Raw genomic sequence first — 3,001 nt, 5'->3', positions numbered from 1 at the left:
CAGCGATTGTTTTGTAATCGTAGCATCCACCGCACGCTCTCTCGCGTGAAGGGGTGCTGAAGAGGGGGAGGGGGGAAGAGAACGGGGTGGTGGATAAAGGGGCAGAATGGAAAGCTGTGAAAACAGTAGACCATACAGGCCTAGCAACCGCCTACTGCAAACCGTGAGGTAAGCCGTTTTCCTAGCCGTTTTCGGAGACGAAAACAAAACGCTTCTACCGTCCACTCCACCCCCCCCCCCCCCCCACCCGGCCGGGAACCTGGGATCCCACCAGCTCTTTCTCCGCTCTTTCACTCGCTCACACGGAGAGCGACCGAAAAAATGTACCACGGCCACGGGATGCCGATGCGGTGCGACCTTGGCTGAACCTCGCCTCGAACCAGATTGCTTTACAGACGCTCCTCCACACCTCGCAACCGATTCCATGCCATTTCGCATGGCTCTCTCTCTCTCTCTCTCTCTCTCTCTCTCTCTCTCTCTCTCTTGCACTCTCTCGCAGCGTAAAGTTGTAGCGTAGTTGTATGCACAACTGCCGGGAGCTATGCGGTGCTCCTGTTCTAGTCCTTGTGCAAGTAAACTAAGGCGCCGCTAGGCGGCCAAGGTACTGTGCGAGCTTACCCCCCCCCCCCCCCGTCGTCGACAACAACCGTAAACGCAACGCATATTTTGCGCTTGTTACCGGTTGAGACGATAGCAAGCACCAGCGAATCATAAATTACCTTCATCTTTTGACTAGACCCCGATTTTCTACGATGCCCAAAACCATGAATTTAAAGCACGCTCATACACGGCAACGTGGGGCACGTGGCACCACGGGAAACAACGAACGGTGCCTCGAACGCCTGATCAAAAACAGATGCGCAGTGGCTCAACAGGACCGCGACGTAACACATGGGCAAAAGAATAGTTGGGCGTATGATCCGCGCAACGAACGGAGCCAGTGTGATATCTTGCTCTAATCGCACGTGACACGCCACAAGCGCCCGTATTTATTAGTATGAAGCGGAAACAAACCACTGTTTGCCGACACGGCCAGATGGCACGAGCGGAGCAAACATCTGGGGTCACGTTAAGAGCCAAAAGCGTTTCAATATTTATCAAGCAAACTTAAACGCGCAACGGAAATGGTCCAAAGGGCGCAAGCAAGGTTGCACAGAACAACAGAACAGCCGAGCAATCAGTACGCAAGTCGAAAAAACATCGTCGAAAATCACATCGTGTGAACTGGAATGGGAATGTGGCTCGGGTGTAAGGCCGCTGCTTGATAAGGGCTTTGAACGGGAAAAAAAAAAAATTCAACTCAATTGATGCATCTTGGAATCAAGCGCGATTTCGTATATTGAACCATTAAGAGATAGCGTGAGACTTCCTCTTTGAATAACAAAAAAAAAAAAGATCGGGGCGAAAGCGGTCGGCTAGTACTGAAAAAGTGACCAAGACCGTTCGAGAACGTATCCCGACGTTATCCTCAACGTTCGATACGAAAAATGGCTACAAAATTTGAAAAAGGTTTGATATAAACTACGTGTAACTTTTTGCCGGCACTGCAGATTATCCCGGCACTGCAAATTATCCCTATTTTTTTTATTAAAAAAGGCGGAAAAATTTACCCAACGTATCATAAAAGATATCTTATGAAGAAAATAATAAAATCTAGCGTGGGAAGATTATACGGGAACGAAAATTATGTGATCCAGCATGATGGAGCACTCTTGGAGGAGCAATTTTGGTTCAAAACTGGTGCCAGGGACAATTAAACCAGATTTTTTAAAGAAGAATTAATGGCCCATTAGACTTTATCGTTTGTTCGTACAATTATTGAACCTAAACGAACATAAAATGGTCAAATTTTGGACGTTGGACTTTAGAAGCGATTGATACTCGTGTAAAAGGGTGGGAGGGGGGTAATTCCGAAACATATTTTTTAATTGATTAGTATAAGTTTCTCTCTAAAAAAAACACCCTTCGATGAAAAAGAATGGTAAACCCGTTGGGAAAATATAAATGATTAAATTTGTATGAGAATATATTGGACACGGTGTCGACACAGCGCCTGGAATAAGCTTGCACTGCGTGCCGTGCAGCTGCGTGCGCCACCTTGCTGGTGGTTGGTAATGGTTCACAACCTTCACGCACCGACTTCGGTAGTTCTTTCCGCACTAGACACGAGACAAACAACACGAGCAACATGGTATACGTATATTCTTTTATCGGTTGAGCTACAGTAGTACTATTGGATTAGAGTGAAATTAAAACCCGGACGCCACAGTCCCGCGCCTCAGTACATTGAGTACAGCAGTAAAATTACATCGCCGATACGCCGATCCCCTGCAGCACGTCGCCGGTGGGTGGTTATTAATTTCTCTCATCCACAAGCCACAGCAAGGCAGACGAACGTAACAGGTCAACAGGTAAAGTTCTAGCACCATCCGACGAAAATGAAAGTCCCTTAAATCGGCAACAGGGGAAAACAGTTAACAGCTCAGCAGCACGACGGATGGAGAGAAAGAGAGAGGGAAGCGGGGTTTCGGATGGTATCAGCTGATGGAACCAAACTAGGTTTGTACCGGCTTGCTTCCCCTCGTCGATCGCATCCTAACTTCGCTATAACAGCTATAACCATACCCTTCTTCCTCTACCCGAGCTGGCTGCAATTGCAATGCCAAACCCGAGCCCCATTGCCCGAGCGGGTCAAGTGGTTGATTTAGAATTTAGAACGCTAGCTAGCTAAATGGCTGTAGGTTTTTTTCTTCCAATAGATGTATATCTGTTTACTCATTTTATATTTTTTTTTCCAGCGCGTTCTGCACTCCCGCTACTAGGGGCTAGGGACAACGCATCCATTCGATTACCTAACGCGAAAGCGAACTGTGAAGTTGATACTTTTTTTTTTTGTTTATCGAATTACTGCTGCTTGGGCAGTTATCGAGCGTAGGTTCGCGCATTGGCGGGCTTCTCTTTGGGTGTTTTTTTTTTTTTTAATTTCAGTGTTCAGTGTTTT

The 3,001-nt window shown here is 47.0% G+C and overlaps 1 protein-coding gene across 5 annotated transcripts in view; it reads right to left on the bottom strand.

The window, feature by feature from the left end:
* Positions 1-2,185: 2,185 nt before the first annotated feature.
* The window catches only part of LOC126579573 (E3 ubiquitin-protein ligase Nedd-4-like), a 15,229-nt gene continuing 14,413 nt past the window's right edge, over positions 2,186-3,001 (bottom strand). For all 5 annotated transcript variants that reach the window (XM_050242981.1, XM_050242984.1, XM_050242983.1 and 2 more), the window contains one exon: positions 2,186-3,001. This exon is cut by the window's right edge and continues 932 nt beyond it. The gene's annotated coding sequence lies outside the window, so the exon portion shown is untranslated.

The sequence above is a fragment of the Anopheles aquasalis genome, chromosome Y (assembly GCF_943734665.1).
Source record: "Anopheles aquasalis chromosome Y, idAnoAquaMG_Q_19, whole genome shotgun sequence".
NCBI classification, from domain to species: Eukaryota; Metazoa; Arthropoda; class Insecta; order Diptera; family Culicidae; genus Anopheles; species Anopheles aquasalis.
Note: the sequence above shows the minus strand (reverse complement) of the source record. Positions and strands in the feature narration are given on the sequence as shown.